The sequence below is a fragment of the Podarcis raffonei genome, chromosome 6 (genome assembly GCF_027172205.1).
Source record: "Podarcis raffonei isolate rPodRaf1 chromosome 6, rPodRaf1.pri, whole genome shotgun sequence".
In the NCBI taxonomy this organism is placed as follows: domain Eukaryota; kingdom Metazoa; phylum Chordata; class Lepidosauria; order Squamata; family Lacertidae; genus Podarcis; species Podarcis raffonei.
The window spans coordinates 27798937-27824475 of NC_070607.1; the positions used below are offsets into that span (position 1 = coordinate 27798937).

At 42.0% G+C, this 25539-nt stretch overlaps 1 protein-coding gene across 9 annotated transcripts in view; it reads left to right on the plus strand.

Moving 5' to 3' along the window:
- Nucleotides 1-430: 430 nt before the first annotated feature.
- Nucleotides 431-25539, plus strand: part of ZNF644 (zinc finger protein 644) — a 64459-nt gene continuing 39350 nt past the window's right edge. For 3 of the 9 annotated variants that reach the window (XM_053391802.1, XM_053391809.1, XM_053391811.1), the window contains exons 1-3: nt 432-538; nt 1714-1773; nt 13883-13939. The gene's annotated coding sequence lies outside the window, so the exon portion shown is untranslated. Of the gene's footprint in view, nt 539-647; nt 747-1713; nt 1774-13882; nt 13940-19039; nt 19111-25539 lie in introns of those variants that run through there. The other 6 variants (XM_053391810.1, XM_053391804.1, XM_053391803.1 and 3 more) reach the window with 6 other exon arrangements.

The following is a 25539-nucleotide window of genomic DNA, read 5'->3' on the forward strand; positions in this document are numbered from 1 at the left end:
ACCACCAATTTTTTTATTTTTACAAAAACACCAAACACACCAAATAACCCTTGATGGACTCGCCTAAAATTCAGGGCAATTTCCCCTGAACGTCAATCCCACCTTTGAAATGCGGTGTCCGGGAACATCCGGAAGCATGGCAGCCCCCATTGTAGGGCGAAAACTAGATGATGGCATAGTGTCAGAAGAAAGCGACGGGCCAGATTCCTTCCTTCAGCTCTTTCCGTTTGCATCAACTGAGACCCAGGATATCAGCTGGTGACAGTCCTCTCCCCGACGTCGATCCGGAATCCCAGCGGCGTCCGGCCAAACCCGGACGGGTGGCAGCCCTAGCCAGGCCGGAACCCGGCAGCCCAGAGGAAGCAAGTTCGGGAAAGGAGGGCAAAAGCGGGCGAGGGGCGGAAAGAAGAAGCAGCAGCAGCAGCCTCCGCACATGCGCCTTTAGGTGGGTCGGCGTGATGCCGTCACGACGCCGCACGCAAGAGCCCCCACCTCCCCCCGCTACCTCCCTCGGCGTGACGCACGCCCTGGCGAGCCCGTGAGTTTTCCGTTATGATTATTATTCATTACGGGAGGGGTGGGAGGGAAGAGGGGAGGGGGGCGGTCCGGGAACGGGCGGGGAGGGCGCGCGCGGGAAGGAGGGAGGGGGGCCGGAGAGGAGGGGGAGGGGTCTCGTCTCCCTCCTGTCGCATCAGGGAACATGGCGGCTGCCTCCGGTGCGGCAAAGGGACTGCGGCCAGGCCGGGGTGAGTGGCCGGGCGAGAGGCGGCCTCGCAGGCGGGAAGATGGGCTCGTTCTTCTCCCCTCAGAGCGAAGCCTCGGACGGGGGGGGGGAGGGGGCGGGGTAAGCCGCCGCTGCCGGCCTCCTCCTCCTCCGGCCTCCTCCTCCTCCCGCGGCTCCGACTGGGCCGGACACCGGAGCGCCGGGGCCTCCTCTGAGGAGGGTTTTCGCTCGGAGGAGGCCGCGGGCGTGGGGAGAGAAAGCCGGGGCGATCCCCCAGCTCAGGAAGGCCGTGGAAATAGCGAGGTCACCCTGGCAGCGGATGGGGTGGGGGAAACGGCCAGGTGAAACCAGGGGCTCCTTCTCGTCCATGGGGCGCCTTGGCTACTTTTGTTTCCCCACTCCCAGGCCAGGTGAAAGTACCTGGGCCTCTCGGGCGCCACTTTTTCCAGCCCCCCCCCCCAGCTTGGTCCCCGTTGCAAACGGCTCCAGCACAAGGCCGCCGAGGCTCTAGCCCCGCTGCGCCCTTGAGTTTCGCGATCCGACCGAGTTCCGCGGCTTCTCGCCGGTGGAAGCGGAGTGCTTTCTCTCCCCTGAAGCTCCCCTTTCAGCTCGCTGGGTCGGTAAGGCTCGCCTCGTCCCGCGAGCTCGGCAACTTCTATCAACGTGCCAGGGAAGTTCTGGAACTGGAACGTGTGAAAACGCACTAGGGACAATAGTAACCGTTGGTACTAATCGGCAGCGGACTCCCTGCACTGTCCAGTTGCCTAGGGATGGATGGTGTTCCGAAATGTTTCCAAGCTCTTGTACACACACTTGTTGCTCTTCTCTTGGTCTGGCGCTCACATTGCAGGGCGAGAAAATGCCTCCACCGGCAAATCTTGACGAGGCACTTGCGATGTAACTGTTAGGCTACCAGAATGTGTGAGGGTGTAAATCACCTGCGTTGTGTTTTGATGGGAGAACTAACGTTGGGAATTCCTTGTCCCCAGGTTGATGAATTTCAAGATGTGAAAGAACTTGGGCGGAAGAATTTTGCTGCTTTAGCGTAGGTAAGGCTTCAGGAGACTACGATTCTACGCAGAATTAGAAACGGATATATGAAAGCCTGGAGCTGAAGGGCGCCTTGAACCAAGGTTGCAAGAGCAGCAACAGAATGTCTGGGCTCACTTTTTTTATAATACAAAGCTGAAAATGAATGAACGACGGCTAAAATCTTACGTTCATTTTTCACATGGTCTAGTCCTTTCCCTGCCCGCCCCCCTAATATTCTTAAGAGGGTCTCTTCTCCAGTCTTTGGAGAGTAGCTGGTAGTTAGGAGGCAGAAAAAGGTCCTCCTTTCCTTCCACACTGCGGCTTTAATCGGAAATCTTAGGTGTAGTACTGCTTCAGGAGCTCAGAAGCTGCTTGCACTAAAGAAATTCTCTGTCGCAAAATGTGCCCAGAACAATGGGACTTTTGATCACTGATTCTACGTATTTCCTGGTGTGAAAGTCCTACGGCAAGGAGGACTTGAAAACACTTGACAAAACAAAATAAGCTAAAATGTAAATTAAAAAAGCTGTCAATTCACCAAAACAATGCAGAGTACAAAGAAAAGGTCAATATGACAATCCTTTTGCAACAGTAGAGGTGGTACTAGTAGATCAGTAGAGTTTTTAACATAGGAGATCTGGTTCATACTCAGGTCACTTCATGGGCTTGGACACACTATTGGGCAAGTTACTGTTTTCTTTGCATGTTACTTTACCCTAAGTAATATAAGGTGTGAGATAAGAAGTGGAAAAGTTAAAAAAGGGGCTGAAAACATGAACCTGTATCACATCCATATTATCAGGAGTGACACATGAAATTTGCCAGTCTTTCAAAAGTTAATTCAAGAAACGAAAAACAGTCTTAATATGTAGCTTTTCAGTTATTTGTAAAATGAGAGTAGTGGTGAATCTTTCTCTTATTTACATTTTGGGGATTAATTTAATAATGACTGCAAATAAGGTAATACTATTTAAAAGCAGTATGCAAAATTAAGGCTCAAAAGTGATGTGATATTGGGCCCATTTGTGGAACCTTATTCAGAAATACAGGACACAGTTTCAGATTAATGTATAAGTAGCACACCTTAAACCAATGACTTGGGAATATTGTCATGGTTCCCGTAAGATGGCTGCTAAAGCATGTGCTTGATTGTAGTTTATCACATCAAATTGTCCCCAAGATATTGAAGTTCTTAAGACCCTGGATGTACCAATACTCTTGACATATGAGTATATTTCAAAATACTGGTGCTGCAAGGAAAACTGCTTTTCCATACTTGATGGTGCTTTTATTTTTTAATTGGTCTGGGCAGGTAAAAGAGATAGCATTGTGCAGCATTAATGTGTCAGAAAGGCTGTATTAAAAGTAAGAAGAGTTGTCCAGAAGTAGGGTAGATAGACTAGGTAGGTCTGGATTTGAGTTCCCACTTAGATACATAGAGATGTGATTGGGAAAACATACATCTCAATTACACTTTTACTTACTGAATCATTATTCATTTTGAATGTGAACAGAGCCTGCTTTGCTCTTAAGAACATACGAATGTAAGAACAGCCTGCTGGATCAGGCCAGTGTGTGGCTCATCTAGTCCAGCATCATCTAGTCCAGGCCGGATGCCTGTGGGAAGCTTATAAGCGCAAGATGAGCACACAAGAACTTTACCTTTCCATTTCCACCAACTGACATTGCTTTCTCCAACAGTGTAGGTAGAGCATAGCTATCATAACTAGCAGCCATTGATAGCCCTCTCCATGAATTTAATTCTATCTTAAAGCCATCCAAGTTGGTGGCTATTACTGCCTCCCGAGGCATAGTTTCACTATGCACTGCATGGAGAAGTACTTTCTTTTATCTGTCCTGAATATTCCATGAAAGTGACAAAAATATTTGAAACCTGCTATTCCAGGAAAAGTCATCACTGGTGAGGCTTGCTGCCACCTTGCTATCTGCGGCAAAGTCATGATTTGCCTTAGTGTTGTGTCTGCATCTGGGTTTGTAGTTTTGCTCCTTCAGAAAAACCACAAATGATACACACGAAACAAACTTCATGGTTTGTCTTGAGTGAGATAAGCCATAGGCCTGAATTTGGATGTAATGCTGAGCTAATCCATGACTTGGCTCACATCAGTGAGGGAGGAGTGGGAACCCACATTTGCTTGTTCTCGCTATACCATGATTTTGCTTAGTGTTAAATGTGAACGGGGCCAATAACTTTAGCATGTGTTGGGATTAGCAAAAACCAAACCACAGAACTAGTGAGCGCAATCGCCAGATAGGCTTAGTACTAACAGTATTGATATTGCCTCTAGAAGGTAAACCAAAAAAGCAGTTTAGGAGTCATTGTTGTTGTTAATGTTTGTTATATCCCTCGTTTCCTCATAAATTATTGATTATTTATCCCTAGTGTTCAGAAGCATTGGAACATTCATTACATTTATGGGACTGTGAACCAATTTTTCCATATCGTTAAGTCAGGATTTGGTTAAAGTCATGTGATTTTTCTTTAAAAAAAGAGGAGCATCAGAAGATCATGTTTTCAAATTTGCATGGCTTTTAAAAAAAGTCAATTAGCATTTCTAAGAAAAAAATAAACACTCTTTGTGACTTTAGTGCTGATAGGTGCTTACTTACAAGCTAAAGTATTAATTACTTCAAATGACAAATATAACGCTGATTCTTTTATTTCAGTGAAGGACCTGAAAAAAAATATTAAGACATGGCATATACTTTCGGACAACTTTGTATTGCGCTGGTGGACTTAAGTCTTGCTTAAGTATTCCGCCAATACTTTACAAGCTGACATATCTAGGAAACTAGGAAGTTACTGATAATTCACATTTAAAATTCTATCTAGAAATTGGTATCCCACATACTTAGGGCATACTGTTGGCTGACTAGTTTTGTTCAGTATTAATCCTTGGCCATGTTGGGGCAAATTATGGGACCAGAGGACAAAATTATGTGGCGTGTAGCAAAAACTTATTCAGTTAAGTGTTGTAGCACCTTGGCCCAGTTCCATCCTGGCTAGCAGCCATCTGAACACCTTTGCCATGCACTCTGCAGCTATGCTTTTCTTCTGTATGTAGAGAGGGGAAATTTGCTGAGGATCCAGTGCAGAAGAACTTGGGCAGCTGCTACGCCCAAGCACCAATGGTGGCCTTCTTGGCAGTCTCCGTGCTCTCCAGATTAAGACAAGAAGGCATAGAGAAGGGGAAATGGTTGTAGAATTAATTGCTGGGCATCTGTCTCCATACGTCTTTAACAGGAAGAGGGAGGGGACAAGAGATGCCAGCCAGAAACTCCATGCTGAGGCAGCTCCTAGCCTCTGTGTTGCCACTTTCTTTTCTACCTGAAGCAGTTCCTCTGTGTATGAAACTTCGCCTTTTACTTTCTTAACCTTTCACTTTCAGGCGTAGACTTCTAGTTTTAGGACTGATAAGAAGAAAGAATCACTGTACACCTGTAATAAAGGGGTGTGTTTTGTAGGTAGGGCTCAGGACTTTTTTTCTCCATCGCAGAAAGGGAGAGAGCCTGGGATGTAGTCTTCTGGCATGCAAGCAAGGAGTTCTTCAAGGTTCAGAGGAAGAATTGGGACACAATAGTTGATTGCCTGGGGACAATTCTTTTTCGCCATTGACAAATGACTGTCACAGCTGTGGTAAGGCAGTGGCAGCCAGAATAACGGAAGCATCTATGTCATCAAAGGAGGGCAACCATGGAGAGAGGCTTGGATCAAAAGTGCCATTCACAGTCTCCTCTTATCTTTGGGGGCTCATTGGTTCCCCCCTTCAACAGTAGCCTCTTGCACCTCCTGAAAAGAGCTTTTGAGACCCTCCGAAGGAGGGCCCTGTGAGGGGCCTCTATCACAGGAAAACAGGCAAGCTGCCTCATGGAAGTGTTTTTCCTGTGTGTAGAGACTTTGGTTCTCTGCCAGAGACTTGAATGCATGCATGTACCATGTTGGTTTTGCTGCACGCTCATCAGAGCTTAATATTTATAAGATTGTTTTAAAAGCTTTGGCTGTTATAAAAAGTACTAAATACATTGTCCAGGAACATCCCACTGTTAATAACAAACTGTTTTAAGTTGCAATGAAATGTAAAGCTTTATACTCTTAGGCCAAAATATAAAAGCTGAATAGCTAATCTCCAAACTTTCCATCATTTTATCTGCTGTTGTGTTGTCAAGGTGTCAAGTTACCTCCTGCCTGGAGGCTGGAATGGAGCTTTTTATGTTTTTTTTTCTGTCTCCCAGCTGCTGCTAATAGATGGCAAATGTATTTTCAAGAATCACACAATTTGCAGATGACTGCTTTGTGGAAAGGAGGAGAATGATTTTCTGTTGTACCACTTTCTGTCCTGTTCTGTGTAAATATCCCTTCACTGAATAGCTCTAGAGTTAGGCAGTGTTTCTGATAGTATTTGTAGTGATTGTCTTGATTCTTGAAAATTTCAAGCCATGGCTGTGTATTCAGAAGTAGCTACAGTGTTAATTAGTCGTTGCATATACTGTAGGTACTATGACCAGTTGTAGTGGTTACTTGTGGTACTTTATGCCTGAGGTTTTCGACTTTTTTGGGTCCACAGTTCCCTTGATGAACTGCATTCTTTCTGCGGCACCCCTGTGGGGCTCAGGAGCCCAGTTATGTGTCCCCCTTTGTCTGCAGAGCTGGCAGCCTCTCACCCTTTTTCAAACACCCTCCCTTGTGTGTTCCCTCAGCCTCCTCTTCCCTTTCCCTTGTGTGTCCTCTGGGCAGTCCCTGGTGTCTGAGCTGCTCCATCCCACTCCAAAGAGAGGTGCCTCCTCACAGGGCATCAGAGAAATGGGGGGGGGAAGGAAGAGGGACAGAGGGATAGTATTGCCTGTGGCACCCCTGACCATCATTCAAGGCACCCAAGGGTGCCTTGGCACACTGGTTGAAAACCAGTGCTTTATGTTTATAAATCTACACTTTAAATTTTTTGTTGTTGTTTAGTCATGTCCGACTCTTCGTGACCCCATGGACCAGAGCATGCCAGGCACTCCTGTCTTCCACTGCCTCCCGCAGTTTGGTCAAACTCATGCTGGTAGCTTCGAGAACACTGTCCAACCATCTCGTCCTGTCGTCCCCACACTATAAATTACAGGATGACTAATGACTATCTCCTGTAGATCTGTGATGGGGTGCCAAAAAGAGAGCTGGGTTTGCCTCCTAGAATTGTAGAATTGGAAAGGACCCCGAGGGTTATCTAGTCCAAGCCCGTGAAATGCAGGAATCTCACTTAATGTTCCCATGTCAGCTGTGGAAAATTATATTGGCATCCTTATTCACTTTAGAAATGAAGAATCCTTGTTGAATCCTTTAATGAAGATACAGCTTCAGGAACACCCATCCTTTTACCTGTATATATTTCTGGGAAGAGGTCTCCCTTTCAGTGGTAGTAAATATAGATGACAGTGGTTGGAGATGGCACTTGCCTACCAGTCATCTCACCCTGCAAACACTGAGCTTTCATCATTGCACACTTAGTTTTCATCTAGGCTTTTGCAGCAGCTATTTGTTGGGTGTGGGGCAGAGCTGTAGTAGCTGTCTTACGCAGGACAGCAAGATGGGTGAGTGCTGAAAGTGAATTCCAACTGCTAGCATTTGTACAGGTGTTGATGGAAGGCAGTTTGCTTACTTCTTCTAGAGGTCAGACCTTGGTTATGTAGTGAGTTAATTCTTCATAAGCTGTGATTGCAGGTTAGTCTAAGGTTCCCAGATTTTTTTCAATGAATCCAGGGACACTTTTCAACTTCCTACTAAATAGATGGATTTTGTCAGGGGACTGATTAGTAAATCCGGGGACTGTCCCCGGGAAACGGGGACACTTGGTAACCTTAGGTTAGTCTTCTACCATAGACAAATCTTGGAAACTTTTCCAATATAAGGATAGTATAAAAATCTGATAAATGTCAGCAACTAATTGCCCAGTAAACTAGCAGTGTGGATAAATAAGAATTCTTCTTCAGCCCATTCATTTTCTGTTGATCATTAGCAGCCAGAGGTGATTTGACATTTACAAATACTATTGATTTCAAGATTCAGATTTTTACTGCAGAATTTCATCTTTGAAATGGATAAAATTTAAGTGTGCCTGACCTAGGAAAAGGTGAAATCAGGCCTTTGCTGGGAAGCCTCAGGAGACATTTATAGTACCCTATTTGGCATCATGGTGCTTTCGTTATGATACATGGATATATGGAGGCCTGGTTTGATTGCCAGAGCAGAGAAACCTGCTTGTGTGGCCTGCCCACTTTTGGCAGCCTGGTACACAATTCATCATGATATTCTTGCTTCATACTATATTGGTGTGTTTTTATAGCTAAGTAGGAATGAACTCTGAAATCTATGTTTAAGTTAATCATATAGTTATTGAAATCTGGGCATTAAAATGTCAGGAATTGTACAAGGATAAAAATGAAAATAAGTTAGGATTTATTTAATCAGATATCGCATGTATGGTTGAATTTAAAAAAAATACTATCATTTGGAAGGGATAAACATCAAACTAAAGCTTAATACAGAATAAGCACTGGTGATAGAATCTATTCACAGCTCAGCAGTATCTAAGGTGGAGTGCCTTTTGGAAATGAAAAAGAACATTTTTTGTAGTAGTTTTTTCAGCAGTCCAAGTTGGTAATTCAGTTGAGAGAAGCTGAATTTTAATATTTAGAGCAAAATAAAGTCATGAAGTGTTTTCTTCTACTACAGATAAAACATTAGTTAAATCTTGCTTTGTCTTCTGTTGATTTTGTAATGAATTACTTTCAAACTTTACAAACTTTTGTCTCAAGCTTCCTACAGTTTTTAGATCCGCTGCCTGTTGTCTTTAGTGTCTTCTGGTTGCCTCATAATTTTCCACTTTGTTCTCTTGCTTGGTTTTCATTTTTATATTTTTATTTTACCTTCTGATCAAACTTATAAAGCATTTTTCTCATCGCTTCACCACCTTGTTCATCACATTCCCTTCACTCTGCTGACACTCTTCTACTTATCAAGCCCAATATTTCTTCCTTCTTGCCATCCTTTTCGCTGTTTCCTTCCACTCAAATGCCCTGCTTCCTGATGTAACAGACATCTCCCTTGGTCTCTATATTTTAAACAGCTGCTTTTATCCATCTTTGCTCAGAGTTGTCCTTCTCCCTTCTCCTCCATCATTCTCCCTTTATCTGATTTCTGTTACTCTTGGGTAGTGCGTTTGTAGGCAAAATATACCAGTTTTGTTTGTATTCAAATGCAAAGTGCTGTACAGTTAATGCATATGATTAATAATTTCACTGTTGTTACAGCACATTGGAGTGTTCATAGCACTCAAGATACATTACCTTGTAATTTGGATAGATCTGTATCTTGTGTTAGTTAGCTGGTAATACTAAATACTAATACTGAGTTTTTGTGTTGTTCCTGGGTGTTGATTGGAGGAGTTACTTTGAGTGTAGGAGAGTGAATGTGGTAGCAAATATGGCATAGACTTGCATAAAATGCTGCTTGCCAGTCCCCTCTCCCCAATTGTGCTGGGCTTGGGCATGCTACAAGCATTTCCAAAGGGATGAAGCATTCTCTTCAACTCAGAGGGAAGGGGTGGGGCCTCAACCTTGCAAATATGCTGGGACTTGTAGGCATCCTGAAGACATTGGCTGAGCTGTTGGAACATGTCAGAACAATCTGCGGAAATCTCATACCAGTTAGAGATTGATGGGTCTATTTATGGCTAGTGGGAAGATGACTGGAGAAGCAGGAAGGCCTGAAAGCATAGGAAACTTATATGGATTTTTGCAAGCTTCCAGTTGTAAGTCAGATTTTTGAGGGGTAATTGTAGCCTACAATAGGGTAAATGAATAGTTATCTTCAAATTTCCTAGTTTACCAGAAGGAAGGAAAGTGGGTTCATTTTAAAATTGGAGTAGTTCTGTTCTGCAGTAGTGCGTAGTTGAAATGCAGATGAAAGTTGCGTTCGATGGCAATATTCTTTGGTGTAAGCTTATAGAAAAATAGAAAAGAGCACAAGTTAATTATTGCCACCTTCAGGTTTAAAGGGAGAGTGCAGTAAGAAATGCAGAATCGTCAGTGTTTGATACAAAAAGAAAATGGCTACCAGAAATGAGTGCTGGTGCAGCAACATGGCTTGCTGTAGTTTTTTATGTGCTGCTTCTACATCTTTCTGATGGTTTTGTTGTAAATTCTGATATAATTTGAAAAGAATTACATATATGTTTTGGTATTTTGAATTTTGTAATAAATGACTGATTCTACTGTAGAAATATCTGATTCAGATTCATTAATTTACATAAAGTACAAGGATTTAAGTCTCAACCCTGAAAGATGCTGGATATCCATTTTTAATCCATTGCTCTGAAACAAAGCTAGATGCTGATCTTTTGGACACATTTAAGTATCTTAGGAACATCATAAAGTTTCTGTGGCACTGTACCTAGTTTATTTCAAATATATAGTTAAGCTTAGAAAATGTTGATGGTGAAAATGAAGTTACTTTACATTACTACAATCAATGAAATATCCTCTTCCTTACTTGCAAATGGTGTAACCTACCGTTCAGTGCCTTCCTTCCACCTCATTGTTGAGGATTTTTTTCTGGAATATTTTCCATTGATTCATTCCCCCCCCTGAAATATGCCCACTTCTAAAAATAAATGAAATCCATCCATAACCATAAATATGGATTCCAATACAATATTAGCAAGCTTGGCAGCTTCCAAATTAATAATTCCCAAGCAGTTATTCTTAGGAATTTTGTGAGAAAGTACGTGTGTGTGTGTGTGTGTGCGCGCGCGTGTACTTTTTGTAGATATCTAAGCAGGGATGAGATACACAGAATAATCCAAACCAAGTAACGAACTCTCAGGACTGGCTGTGCAGATAAAATGAGAACCAAGTGGAAACTATTAAAGTGGTGCCTCGCAAGACGAAATTAATTCGTTCTGCGAGTTTTGTCGTCTTGCGATTTTTTTCGTCTTGCGAAGCACGGTGTCGGGAAAGTTTTGGAAAAGCTTCAAAAATCACCAAAGTCTTTAAAAACCTCAAAAAAGGCTACCACACCGCGTTCTATGAGTTGCTCCTCGAAGTCAAGTCGCAACTGTATTAATGGTGTTAAGAAAAAGGAAACAAACTTGCAAGACGTTTCCGTCTTGCGAAGCAAGCCCATAGGGAAAATCGTCTTGCGAAGCAGCTCAAAAAACAAAAAACCCTTTTGTCTTGCGAGTTTTTTGTCTTGCGAGGCATTCTCTTGCGAGGTACCACTGTAACAATTTCCTAACTACAAGTGAAAGCAAAACTGAAACTAAATTTGTGATTGCTATTGCTTTCACTTTCAGCAAACACCATGGAAAGAAATTGACATTCCCAGTGTCTCTCTTTAGGGCCTGTCCCCAGACTTCCCTTTAATGTATTTGCTGCCACCACCTAAAGACTTTGGGAGCTCCAGGACTTTCACTCTGTAATATTACCCATATACCTTTTGAACTATTGACATAAGTTGAGACATAGTTTGGTTTAGAATCTACCTGGACTAGAGCACAGATCAGGAAACAAACATTTATTCAGTTAGTGAATGCAATAAGCAGTCATTAAATGCAGCATTCTTATAGCTCTAGTTTTCTGATTTAACCAACTAAACACGCTAGCAGCTGTTGTCATATATTTTATATCTATCCCAGTTACCCCAACTCTCCCTTAATTAGCCCTTGTGCTAGCCAGCACTAATTAACTGTCAATTCCTGCCTGCCACTCCCTGCCAGTCATTCCCTTTAGCTCTGCTTAATATTTCATTCCTCCACTGTTAAGTCAGCCTTCCACTTAGATGTCTGGTACAGAAACTGCTATGTGGCCATGCACATAATTCTGCAGGTAGTGACTGTGGATTATAACTCTGAAGTAGAATTGTGGACAACCATGATACATCATGCACAATTATTTTGGTGTGCTAAAATTGTTGTGTTAGTAGTTTTCACTGCCTTCATCCCTCCCCCTCTTAAACAATGTAAGGGAAGTGCAAACTATCATCTTTATAATTTTTTTCAAGTTATTCTTTGTAAGGTTTTGAGTTTCTTTAACATTTAAACCACTTTTAAGTATAATAATGTGCCTGATAAAATATGTTGATTCAAAAACTTAAGAATTACCTCATGCTAATTTTATAAGTCACAAGATGTTCATGTTAGAATTATGAATTTTCCAATTCAAACTCCCTACCACTTTAAAAATCCGTTCTATTTTAAATTCAACTATGCAAGAAACTGGATATCTCTCTGTTTGCAAGTTAAGTTTTTCATTATTGATGCAAAATAAGCATGTTTTAAGAATGGAGATGCCAAGAAAATATGCCACTTTTAAGAGTTTTAAGCACAAACATATAGATGCATCTGCTTAGGTAAGCTGACTTTGTGTAGATCAACAGTGGCCACGTGGGCATAACACTAAACCATCGTTTCATATTTTGTGAAGAAATTAGCTGTCTCATCTCACTTAGCCAAGAGTTTGTAAGCTTTTGCCTTGCATTACAAGAATCTTCTGATGTTGTCCAAATTGGGGGTAGTGATTTAACACTACATATGGTTAGTTTTAGAAGACTCTATTACAGCATGTTTTAGGTAACTCTTGCTATAGACAATGGCCATGTTTGGATATAATGCTAAGCCTTGGTTTAGTGCTACATGAATAAATCTTCCAGACTTGTGTGATCTCCACTTTGTGGTTTGAAGTTAGCTTTTTCTAGAACTGGTTAGTATTTTAAACCATGGTCCTTGGTTTTGCCAATGAAGAAGTTACACTTAAGGGGAAGCGGTAAAAGTTTTGAATTTTTCTAGACCACAGAGGTGATGGGAGGAGTGGAGGGAGAAGGTAAATTGACATTGATAGTAGGTTAATTCATGTAGAACAAAACGGGGGGCAGGTAAAGATAACTTTCAGATGGAGGACTGGATTCAAACCTGTGGGTAGCATTCTTACGGTGGATGGAAACTGGGGGGCCAAAAGAAATACATACGTTTTATGTTTAGTCTTGAGGGAAATGTATGTAAAATATATAACATTTTAAGTCTAACCAGCTGCTGCATCAAACCATGATTTAGCATTGCCGCCAAACATGGCAAATGTCTATGGCTAAGTTACCTAAATCATACTCTGATAGATCCCTTTAAGTCATAGCCAACGGGAAATAGTGTTGCCTTAATGGGCACAGTAAGATGAGAGAATACTATACAGTGGAAGCTTGGTTCTCGAACTTAATCTGTTCTGGGAGTCTGTTCGACTCATGGAACCATTAAAAAACCAAGGTGCGGTGTCCAGTTGGCTGCGGGAGCTTCCTGCACTCAAGCGGAAGCCGTGTTGGACGTTCAGCTTCCGAGAAATGTTGGAAAACTGGAACACTTCTGGGTTTTTGGCATTCGGGAGCCAAAACGTACGAGAACCAAGGTACAACTGTATTGCATACTCTTTATTCTCCATGTATATCGGGAGTAGCCAGTTTGGTGTACAATTCCTGTCATTTCTGATCATGGGACTTGCTGGAGGGGCTGATGGGAGTTGTAGTTCAAAACATATGCCGTATACCGCAGTAGCTGTCCCTGATCTGTAGCTTCAGTCTCGATCCTCTGCTCTGTGTCAAAGCAGGATTATTGCTGATTCACTGAATAAAGCTTTGAAAGGATTTTAATTCTGTTGTTGCCACTGGTATCTTGATTCCTTTGTTGCATTCTGGAACATTGTGGTTTTTTTCGTCCTAGCATTTGGTTAACAGGTTTCAATTTCAGAAAAACTCTGAAAAGAAGTACTTCTGTTTGTAAAGAAACGTGTATGTACTTCAGCAGGGCTGAAGAGTGATGGGTACTCAGGATACTTGAGCATTAATCACCATATTCTTCTATAAAGTGTAGTCATTGGAGAGTTGGAGGACAAACGTGTATATAGAGGTTTCAATAATGGGATAAATGTTTAGGTATAAATATTAAGAAAATAACTTATGTGGTGTTTCATTGTTGGTGAGATTGAATGATTGCATATCCATTTGTACAGCCTGGGTGCCTATCAGGGGTATAATAAATTTGCTTTCAGACAACTTTATCATAGTCTTTTATTTACTGCTTGTAGGTTTGTCTTGGTATTGGATCCAAACTTGCAGCTTGAAGAGGGAGAAGGCAAACACAGGTAAGCAGTAAAAACTTCTACAGGTTTGTATCTCAGTTGGAATAATAACTAATGATTATTCAGAATCATAACTGTAATTTCTTTTCTCTTGTATGATGTTATATTTTAGGTTTACAGATTTCCCCTTTTTCATAAATAAACCATAGTGAAGAAATCAAAATGCATGAAGTTTTCATTAAAGCAAATGTCCTTTCATATGATCATCTCTGCAAGAAAGCCATTAGTTTTCATTATGTGATTATTTGTATACTGCCCTTTATGAAGATACAGGGCAACCCAAGCAGTTTCTGTGCCAAAATGGTGCCTAAACCCTGATTGTAATGGATCTAAAAAATCAGTTTCCTCCCAAGAGTGCCTGGGTATGGTCTGCGACCACCTGTTCAAGAACCTTGCCCAAGAAAGGGAAATTGGCCACTGGGCACTAGTTTCTTAGATTTTCCAAATCCAGGGAGGGTTTCTTGAGCAGTAGTTTTACCACTGCCTCCTTCAAACAGGCAGGGACCACCCCCTCTTGCAAGGAGGCATTAATCACCTCTCTGGCCCAGCCAGCTGTTAGATCTTATCTGTCACGAGGGACAGGGATTCAGAGCGCATCAGTCACCCTGACTGATTGTCCACATCCTTGAGCCTTGCTAACTAAAACTTGAAACAACACAACAGGACTAGACAGTGTTCCAGGTACCCCTTGAGATTAATCTGCTGCCACAGCAGATTTACAATCCCAGTGGATGCAAGCGATTTAATTCTCACAGTGCTTTGCAAACAAGTCACAACACTACCTCCAATTCTGCCACCTCCTTCAGACCAGACTGTAAGCGGCCCACACTACCTGGAAAAGCTGTGCCAGAAGGCGCAAAGAGGATGCTATGGAGGCAGCACAGTATGCCTTCTAAAGTGGACTCTATAATGAGCCCTCTCCAGTGTTCAGTTACATTTGACTGGAGTATACCTCCACTTGTGTTCAAGCTGTCTCCCAGCTTGTTTCCTTGCCCTGAGCTCTGGACTATTACCATGAAGCCAAGCGGGCTCCGTGAAGTGGGAAAGGTCGCTGAGAGGTCATTGTGTCAGCATCCTGAGCAATTTGGATGTTCCAGAGGTTGGCCAGGGCTTTGACAGGAGTGCCAGTCATATCAGCAGGTAAACCCTACAGACATGTCTGGAAACCCATTGGCTCCATCAGCCTCTGAGAGTGGAATAGCCTAATTGGCCCATTGCAGAGGGGAAAAGGTGCTGAAAGCCTAAATCTTGCAAGAAGTGATCTGACCATGCCGAGGGACTGATGTCAATATCCCCCGCTTTCAGATCACCCCCTTCCTGCCCGGTTGAGAAAACGTCCCGAGTGTGGCCTGCTGCATGCTTTGGGCTGGTGACATGTTGAGATAGCCCCATGGTCATCATGGCAGCCGTGGAGCCACCCCAGAGCCAGTTGTCTCAGCATGAATGTTGAAGTCCCCCGAAACCGGCAGTCTGGGAGTCCTCAGCAGTACCTCTGAGACTGGCTCTGTCAGCTCAGGCAGGTTGTTAAACAGCAGGGTGGGTTGTAAACCAGCAGAATCCCTAATCTGTTCCAGTTGCCCAATGCCAGGAACACACACACAAGATTGCCTCCCCTCCACTACCCAACTGGACAGTGAGCCTGGAAAGAGAAAGAGAGAGAATTTCTATAGACCACAAGAACTCCCTCTCCCCAACCTTCAAGCCTACCCTGATGCTGCGTTGAGTACCCAGGTGGGCATAGCTGAGTGAGACTTGTTCCACCCACCCAGGTCTCTGTGATACAGACCAAATCTGAGCTAACCTGTCATTCAGCAACAACAGCCCAGTCGCTGATCCAATAGCTGGCTGATAGGACAACCACAATTCCCCATGTTGGAGAAGGGACTGGCACACAGCACAGTCACTAACTGCCTGTGCTTTGTGCCCCTTTCCCACCCTCCACACCATACCTTCCCCCAGAACCACTGTGATTGGGGTTGCTCCTGCTCTTTCTAGCTCCTCTTTCCATGCAGATCTAATGTTCCCTTACTTTAAAAAACAGCAAACCCTCAAATGTAACAACTTAGAAGTTAAAAGCAGTTAAAAACAATTTAAAACATTTTAAAGAGGGCAATAAAAATAGCAATAGAACCCTGCAACAAAAACCCCTGTTTAGCCACTTTTCAACTTTTTGTAGCTGCCTCCTCCAGCCAAGGAGCAGGTCATCCAGGACTCACAGCAAGATGGCAATTTGCATTTGGATGGCAAGTGCAAATCCTTCTGCAGCATCGTCTTTCAAGCTCATTAACCATGACACCTGCTTCCATAAAACTTACGTCAAGCTATAAGTTCTGAGGTGTTCCAACAATAGTTAATGTGATAAAGCAAAATAATAAAATTAAAAGCCAGCAGTGCTTAAAATGTGTAGAAAAGAATAAATAACTGGGGTGTGCGCCCCAAAATAATATTTGGCCTGACACCCATGCATTCAGCAGAATGACCTCTACTAGATAGCATTTACAGTGGTGCCTCGCAAGACGAAATTAATCCGTTCCAACGGCTTAGCGGCTTTAAGAAAAAGGAAACAAACTCGCAAGAACTCGCAAGATGTTTCGTCTTGCGAAGCAAGCCCATAGGGAAATTCGTCTTGCGAAGCACCTCAAAAAACGGAAAACTCTTTCATCTAGCGAGTTTTTCGTCTTGCGAGGCATTCGTCTTGCGGGGCACCACTGTAGTTACATATTGCTCTGTGCTTTGCTTTGGCACTGACCCATCAGTGGACCCAGAAATCCTTTTAACCTGGAATTGCTGAAGTAGTGTACTTTTGAACATACCCCCCCACCTTAGTTATAAATGCCAATAGTTATTGATGCCATCCAGGAATTTCTCTAATCCCTTGTTTTACCAACTGTTGTTAGAAAATTGATCGTACCAATTTGGTATTGTAGTGAAAGGTACCCAGGAGGGCCATCCAAATAAAATAATTGATGGAAGTTATTAAGCCATTTGCATTTTTAAAAAATCCCTTTATTGAGACCTTCCTTTGTCCAATAAAACAGTCTAGTTATGAATAAGTTACTGTGGTCAACAAGGCTCAGAGTAAAGTACAAAAACCCACACAAACTATGGAGGTGTCTTAGTTATCTCAGTTGTTAAAATGTAACATATTGTGCCATAAACCATGCATATAAGATAGTTATAGCAGCTGCAAAAGTATAACAGTGCAGTAATCTTGAGTGTAAACTTTTAGTGACAACAGCAAATCTAGCATACTTTGCAAACTTATTGCACATGACCTGAGCATTGTCTAATCACCATGACTGTTTGAGCTGGGTAGACAGAATTGTTAAATGAAATGCATTATTGCTGTGATCTTCTCATTGCATTTTCTGAAGAGACATCATCTACCCCTGTCCTTTATATCGGCGGCGGCAGCAGACTTTACCAGTTCTGAGGCTATCTCTCTTGACACCCTAAGAAAGCTATGTGTGTTGACTCAATCTGGTTTTGATCTACCGTAGATCTACTGGAAAGAGACTTCTTTTGAGATCTTCACATTGTGTGTTGTCTGGCTTCTATAGGCATGAAAGCAGGCCTTGTCTACCAGTGTTGCTGCTGCTGTATTTATAGTGTGTAATGATTTTTATCTTTTGAAAGCTTTTGGTACTGTTTTACAGTTTTTCATAATTTGTGTTTTCTTCAGATTATAATGTTTTTATATATGGTACTGGGTCACCATTTGAGGAAGGGTTGTTTAAAAGTTGAATAAATAAATAAGTAAATATTAAAACAATATGCTGCTTGATCATGAGCTTAGAATTGTTTGTGGAGACCATTTGGATGCATGAGTCCATATCACCATTAGTTTTATTGTAATAAAGAAGTAGGCAATTCTGATTTATTTATTTCATAAAATTTATACACCACTTGATTGTTAAAAAGAACACTATCAAAGTGGTTTACAGAAAAGTTAATCTGAGATTGCTTGTATACACTACCCTTTATTTATTTGCTATATTGCTTAAAAGGGTCAAATCTTTTTGAACTTCAAAAATGTTGTAGTTGGCACTAGGATTTGAGGGCAAGGAACTTTGGGGATATTTCTGTTTTTTTGATGTGCTGAGTTAGGTTTTTCTTTGCTAAGCCTCTGGCATACTGGTGATGTTATCAGTTGCTATATTCTATTCAGAAAATAATAAATCTGCTGTTAGATCTTAGCCTGTGTATGGCCTTGTTTTTGAGCTTATGGGGCACTTTTCTTCACCACATTTATGTCTGTAAACCAGTTATGTTCAAGATACAATCACAACACATGTATGACGTACTTTGTGGGTTTGGATGGTATGTACACCATCATTTTCATTCAAATGGAACAAATCTGCTCATAAACGGTAACTCGCAAAGCATTGTGGGAGAGTGCAAACTTGTCTCCTGCATTGGCAGTTTGGCATTGACGATTCTAATAAAATATGAGGACTTTCTCTATTGTTTCCTTTGAAGGATGCCAGTGACATTTGGCCCAGAAGTGTTCAGGTCAACCTTCAACAACACATTTTGCAATGATCTTTCTGTGTGTGGAACAGAGAAAGATCCTTTACTGTATTAGAAGTTGCCATTAGGTCTGGCTTTCAGTTGAGGCGAGTGTGCTGGTTGCCCAAAAACATCTTTGCAGATACAGTTACATTCTTAAGGATTCTAAAACGTGGATCAGCACGTTTTGCACAAAATGAAAGCCATGATGAAATAAACCCCAGTATTGCTGGGTCAGAAGGAAGGTTGTAACTGGAAAAAGGTTTGTAACAGGTTTTATAAACCCATGAGGTATAGATTAGAAGGTAAAGGTACCCCTGCCCGTATGGGCCAGTCGTGTCCGACTCTGGGGTTGCGCGCCCATCTCACTTAAGAGGCCAGGGGCCAGCGCTGTCCGGAGACACTTCCGGGTCACGTGGCCAGTGTGACAAAGCTGCTCTGGTGAGCCTGCACCAGCGCAGCACACGGAAACGCCGTTTACCCTTCCCGCTATAAAGCGGTATCTATCTACTGGCACTTAAGGGTGCTTTCGAACTGCTAGGTGGGCAGGAGCTGGGACCGAACGATGGGAGCTCACCCCACCGTGGGGATTCGAACCGCCGACCATGCGATCGGCAAGTCCTAGGCGCTGAGGTTTTACCCACAGCGCCACCCATGTCCCTAAGGTATAGATTACTAGTAAATAAAAACTTTAAATACATTTCACAGCATCACTTTGACCCAGCACCTGATGTGCATGGTGTACACGGGTAAAATTGACCTCAAAAATCACAAAAGTAAAAGCTTCAGTATTTCACTGAAGTATGGAGACTCCACCCGCCCCCCCCCAACACCACATGTAATTATGTAATTCCCAGGTTCACATAGTTGAGGACTACTTGAAATATGGAGTTGTGGAGAACAGACACAAAAGCTTTATGTAATTTCCAGTTCTATTGGGATGTATATAGCCCCATCTCTTGGCCAAGGGGTAAAGCTCTGTACGCTAATGGTTATCTCCACATTAGTCCTTTTCACACATTATTAATGTGTCGGGCTCTCACAGTTTCAGGGTGGAGTGCAGCTACTCATTTTGCCTTGCCAGCTCTGTCCTCTGATTGTGTGTCTGCAAGGAAACCCCCTACGCTTCATCAGCTTCTCACACATAGGAAATCCGTGGGATTGGGAACACTGGTGTCCGGAATGCATCAAGCCTCTGTGAGATACTGCTTTTGCATAGAGATTCCTCTGCATACAGCCATTAACGTGGTCATTGAGGGCATTGCATAGTTAGAGTGGAGCTTGAAACCATGATTTTCCTATTTGCAAGTAATATGCGAATAGGGCTATTGTGGTGGGCAATTCTGTATGTTAAGTAAACAAATACAGTAATTAAAAGTAATCAAGTAATTCTTGCTTTCATGGCACCTATTTCATAGGATGATATTCTAAGGGATGTGTTGGTGGAGAAGGATACATTCCTTTCTTTTCCTTCCATTGTATGTATCACACTCCTTGTTCCTTTTCTCCCATCCAAAACAAAGCATTTGTTTTTCATATAGAATGTGCTCCAGTTATGTTTATTTCCCCCTTTTCTAACATGCATCTAACACCATGCATGGCTTAAACTGTATGTTCAAATGTGGCGAGGGCAGTAAACTTTCCTGTTGAGAAGAACTATTGGTGAAGATTTGTTCGTCCAGTGTTGGAGCATGAGTCTCCATAATCATGAGGTCTTGCAAGATCCATTTTGGTTGATTATCTCAGTGCTTGGGAAATAACAGTTCTGATATTTGTGAACATCGGTGAACTTCAATTAAGTCTTGATAACAGAATTAACATGCAAGCAGACCTCCATCCAAAAGGAAACTACTTTGGGAGTGTGTACACAAATTGTAAGTGATTACATGAAGAGTTTTGTTACATCAGAGCTTTCCAAACTGTGTCGTGACACGTTAGTGTGTTGGCTGCAGTGTGTAGGTGTGTCGCACAAATGCTCCCCACGCTCTTCCCGGGGCTGGAAAGGGTTAGTTTAACCTCCAGCTTGCTAGTCAAACGGAATCACTGTATCGCAAAATGATGCAAAACTGAATTACTGTGTTGTGAAATGGTACATGCCCCAAAAGTATGTAACCAACTTGAAGTTTAAAAAGCTCTGTATTACATGAATGTAGTTGGTTTTTTAATGGAACAACTGGTGACTTTTAACTTAATGGGATGTGGTTGAGAGAGAGAAAGATGATTAGTAGATGTCACAATACAGCTTGATATTGCCTGCTACTGGATGATCACCTTGAGCATTACTGCTACTATTTTATATATTATTATGGGGCTGGAAAATAGTCACAAATACTTGTTGCTTTCCATTCTACATGGCAACATTTATGTGTTTATTTGCTGTACCACCCTTTCTTCCTTTAAACCTTTGCATAAGGTCTAAGATCAAGTTGCAAGTTGAGAAGGCCTGCCTTATGTTACACATTTCTGGTTTTTTTTAGTTTAGAATGCTTTGTTATATCAAATTCACACTGCTGCTCTTTTTCAGAAACAATTTTAGGTGGGTGTTAAAATCATTAACTCACTTTCTAGGGTGTTTATTTCTGAAATGTTGCTAGTTTAATTTGTAAGAAATTTGTCTCAAGAAGCATCATAAAACCTTAGCAGTCAGAACAAAGATCCATCCAGTTCATTATCCTGTTAACACCAAACATCTCTGGAATTCTTTGAGGGCATTTATAACAGTATATTACTACTGCTGTAACTGCTACTATTTTGTTGCTGACATTAACTAAAGTGCAACGTCCCTTGGGTCCTCATTGAGCTCATTGGGGAAGCCAGAGTATCTAGTTGTATAGTTAGTTACCCGGCCTCACCATAAAACATATCCATGGTAAACCACTGCAATCACTTGCAGAACTACACAGCAACAAGACTCTCCATAAATATGTTTGCCTTTCTAGAAATGTGGGAAAAAACCCTTTTACCAGTACCATATATACTCGAATATAAACCGAGGCACCTAATTTTACCACAGAAAACTGGGAAAACTTATGGACTCGAGTATAAGCCTAGGGCGGGAAATGCCGACAGAAGCAAAGGTGGAGGAGGAGGAAGGAGCAGCCCGAAAAGGCTGCTTTCGGGCTGCTCCTTCCTCCTCCTCTGCCGACAACAGCCTCTGCCGCTCGCAAGGGCAGGCACAGGAGCTGCGCTTGGCAGAGCGGCGGTGGTACAAGCGGTGGCAGCCAACAGTAAGTGGGACCCTCACTCAAGTGTAAGCCGAGGGGAGCTTTTTCAGCATAAAAAATGTGCTGAAAAAGTTGACATACACGAGTATATATGGTAATTTTCAAATCACTTTTTAAAGATTTTGCAGCAAAACTGTGTTTTACACACCAAATCCAAATTTGAAAGCTAAATGAATTCAAATCATAACAAGAGCCGCTCAGATACGCATTTTGATGTGAATGAAATGCAGAGGTGATGAAATATTTAAAATGAAACGAAATAGAAATGTGTTCAAGAAAAGCTATGAACATATGTATTTTCCAAAACAGTGTAGTTTTCAGTTTTATTTAGATTTAAGAGAGTTGTTATAACATGATCTACCAACGGTATCTTACATGTTGGAAAAATAAAAATATACAGAGACAAAAGGTAAATGTTAATCTTGCTCCAAAAGCAAAGGGAACGTTATTCAATTGTGGATATGTGAAAAAGGAGATGATTTTGGAAAATCTTTATAGATATTGTTTAATATTTGAAACCGTTTAATATTTAAAACTAAACTAATCAGTCAACTGATTGTCATCTAGAGCAACTTCCTTTGGTGCTGAAAACATGTCTTCAATCAGGATTGGTGCTGGAAGTGTACCTTTGAAGAGGCTAAATCTCTCTTTAACTGATGTGCAGTTGATTGTTGGTTGGAGGGGAGCTCCTTTGAAGCATCTGCAGTGGGGAAGATATTCCTTTAAAAAAATGGAAAAAAATATTTCCAAAGGAAGCTTGAAAGTCTGGTAAATTTTATGAGCCACTTTGCTAAATATACTAAATATATAAAAAATATTTTTAAGACGACTTAAGATAATATCAAAGCACAGAGCATACTGTAAACAATTGTTTTATTTATTTCCCCCAACAATTATGACATTTAAGTTTAAAAAGCAGATTCACTTTACAGATAGGAAAAAATGTAAAATGCAGTGGCCACAAGCAAAAGCAGCGTTGAGTTGGATGAGAGCCCTACATATAAATATTATTGAATTGAAATCAAAATTAATTTAAAATTGCCCAAACTTCCACTGCAAAAGGAACTTAATTCACCTGGAAATTATAGGAACTACTTTCAGGTGTAAATATTAGATTTTTGAATTCAGTGAATTAGTTAATCTAAATTAGTTCATCGCAAGCCCTGCTCATATCTGAGAACTGAAAAGCCAGTTAATGTATGTGGTGCTTAACAAACAGTTTATTGGCAAGCGCTGAAGTTATGCAGTAGCAATTTCAGTGTAGTTAATGCAGGAACTACACATGTATGAAATATAGGGTAATTTCAAGAGAATATCTTGTTCTGTCAGCTGACTTCCAGCTTCTGAACACATTGACTGGGATCCGAAGATCCATACCATTAGTTCTGCATGTCTCAGCAAACTTGGGGGTTATTTTTCCTCAAAGATCAGTCACCCTTTTCATGGCACTGGGCAAATTACATGAAGCTGAAGGGACTCTCGAAAGCTGTTTGATATGGCTGAGGAGTCTGCTACTAAAAGAGAGAGAGGTCAAATATAATTCTGGATGTGCCCAAGCTGTTTGACCTGCTTAAAGTAGTTATTTGGATAGAATAATAGAATTGTAGAGTTGGAAGGGACCCCAAGGGTCATCTAGTCCAACCCCTTGCAATGCAGGAATCTCAGCTAAAGCATCTATGACAGACGGCTATCCAACCTCTGCTTAAAAACCTCCAAGGAAGGAGAGTCCACCACCTCCTGAGGGAGACTGTTCCACTGTCAAACAGCTCTTAATGTCAGAAAGTTTCCTTATGTTTAGCTGGAATCTCCTTTCCTGCAACTTGAAGCCTTTGGTTTGAGTCCTACCTTCCAGAGGGGGAAAGCAAGCTTGCTCCATTGTCCATGTGACAGCCCTTCTGATATTTGAAGATGGATCTCAACTTATGTTCTCAGATTTAGGTTTACTATACACTTAGTACCAAATCAGCCTATTAGACAGTGCTATAGTTTAATGGTGATAGTACAGAACATGTCATAATGTACAGAATATGTCATAATGCAGTGTGTCTCAAAATTTGGTCCCCAGCAGTTGTTGGGTTTCAACTCTTTTCATCCCTAGGGATGATGGAAGTTGTAGTCCAACAACAGCTGGAATTTGAGAAATAGTGTCATAACATTCCCTTTGTGTTTTTTCCTGAACCAAGTTGTCAAAGATTCTAAGTAGTAGTGTCAGTAGAAAGATTCTAGCCGTATAGTAAAAGGACAGGATTAACATGTAAACAGAAAATTTAGCTTATGCTAGGGATGAGGTATGTCATCTTTTTCACTTTGGATGTTTAAACAAACTGATTTAATTTGCATTTTTCAAACATGGATTGGAATGCAGTTTTCCTTCAGAATTTTGAGGTACAACTACACTCAGCTCAAAAAAGTTCAAAAATGCATAAAGCAACTATTTTGGAGTACAATATGTCTAGAAATTGATATATTGAGATAAGATAGATATTTAAATATGAATGTTCATGTGGACTTAAAAAAAATCATTGCAGCTAAAAGGAGAAAAGGTACTGAACAGATTTATGCAAAATTGACAGACTGGAAATAGGCTGATCCAGTCATCCATACTTGCCCCTTGAGCTAGAGGCGGTGAACAGAGTTGGCAGTTACAGAATATGTTGGATGAGGGAAACAGATACTAGAAGTAAGATTGTCTGTTAAGTTAAGAGTAGAAAATACAGTCGTACCTTGGTTTTCAAACAGCTTAGTTCTTGAACGTTTTAGCTCCCACCAAATGCTGCAAACCTGGAAGTGACTGTTCCAGTTTGTGAACTATTTTTGGAAGCTGAACATCTAATGAGGCTTCCAGGACTTCTGATTGGCTGCTGGAGTTTCCTGCAGCCAATCAGAAGCCGCACTTTGGTTTCCGAATGTTTTGGAAGTCAAACGGACTTCTGGAACGGATTCCGTTCAACTTCCGAGGTACGACTGTACATTCATCTGATTATTCTGTGTTCAAGTGGAAATTTTTGTTGGCTAGTAAAATTTGCATCATTTAGCTATTGACTGTGATATGGAACAGGAATTAAAATTTTCAGCAATGAGATACTATCAAATGTAACTGACTGAAATATAAACCTACCCAAATTTTGGTATACCTTTTTGTATGCTAAAAGACTGATACCCTGCTTCTTGTTTTAGGTACAGTTAACATCTATTCCAATGAATTACAGTGGTGCCTCGCAAGATGAAATTAATTTGTTCCGCAAGTTTTTTCTTCTTGCGAGTTTTTCGTCTTGCGAAGCACGGTTTCCCATAGGAATGCATTGAAAATCAATCAATGCGTTCCTATGGAAACCGCCTTCAGACCAGGTCCGGGGACAGTCTGTCCCCCGACCTCTTCTGAAGGTTGGGGGGGGGGAACAAGGGCTTTTCTTCCCACCGCCAGCCTTCAGAAGGCTGTTCTGAAGGCTGGCGGTGGGAAGAAAAGCCCTTCTCCCCACCTCCCACCCCGCAAGCTCCGGGGACAGGAGGGCTTTCCTCCCGACTGCCAGCATTTTAAAAGCCCCCAGGACAGCGGAGACTTCTCCGCTGTCCCGGGGGCTTTTAAAATGCTGGCGGGCGGCAGCGAAGCGTTCGCTGCCGCCCGCCAGCAGTTTCAGATCGCCCGGGACAGCGGAGAAGTCTCTGCTGTCCCGGGGGCTTTTAAAATGCTGGCGGGCGGCAGCGAAGCAAGCCCATAGGGAAATTCGTTTTGCGAAGCACCTCCAAAACGAAAAACTCTTTCGTCTTGCGAGTTTTTCGTTTTGCGAGGCGTTCGTCTTGCGAGGCACCACTGTACTGACACATTTAGAGATCAGTCATGTTATGAACATTTTAGTTGGGCCTTCTAGT